This window comes from Alligator sinensis, unplaced genomic scaffold (genome assembly GCF_000455745.1).
Source record: "Alligator sinensis unplaced genomic scaffold, ASM45574v1 scaffold259_1, whole genome shotgun sequence".
Classification (NCBI taxonomy): domain Eukaryota; kingdom Metazoa; phylum Chordata; order Crocodylia; family Alligatoridae; genus Alligator; species Alligator sinensis.
Genome location: NW_005842430.1, coordinates 361,832 through 362,348, shown reverse-complemented (window position 1 = coordinate 362,348; position 517 = coordinate 361,832). Strand labels below are relative to the sequence as shown.

Below are 517 nucleotides of genomic sequence, written 5' to 3'. Positions count from 1 at the left end.
GTGTTCATGGGACAGCTCTAAATCAGCTCTTTCCTAGCACAGAGGTCCCAAAGGGTGGTCCCCCAGAGATTCATCTCGACTCGCCTCCTGTTGAGTTTGTATGCGAGGCCAGTAGGTGAGACTATGAAGATTTGGAGTGAGGTGCCATCAGCAGGCCTGTACAAAGCAGCTAGTATTCACTTCTGATTCGGATTCGGCTGATTCAGGGGACAGCGATTCAATTTGGTGATTTGAATCCCTGTCCCGAATCGATTCAGCCGAATCCAATTCAGAGATTTGGCTGCCAAATCTCCAAATCACCCAGGTCCAGCCCCCTCCCACTCTCCCAGCCCCAGCAATGGCTGCCCCGCCCACCCCAGCTCCTACCACTTGGGGCTTTTTTTTTTTTCCCCCCCAACTCATTGGGTGCTGCCAGGCAGGGGGGCTATTTCCACTGCCCCCCAGTGCATGGGGGGGGCTCTTCCACAAGCCCCCCAACCTCTGCCTGCTGCCCAGCCCCCCCCATGGCCGCCCTGCC

At 56.9% G+C, this 517-nt stretch overlaps 1 protein-coding gene and 1 pseudogene across 4 annotated transcripts in view; one reads left to right on the top strand and one right to left on the bottom strand.

The window, feature by feature from the left end:
• The window catches only part of SH3GL3 (SH3 domain containing GRB2 like 3, endophilin A3), a 111,737-nt gene that overhangs the window by 84,763 nt on the left and 26,457 nt on the right, over window positions 1-517 (bottom strand). The gene's annotated exons all lie outside the window — the stretch shown is intronic.
• LOC112551335 overlaps window positions 1-517 on the top strand; it is a 4,883-nt pseudogene that overhangs the window by 2,361 nt on the left and 2,005 nt on the right.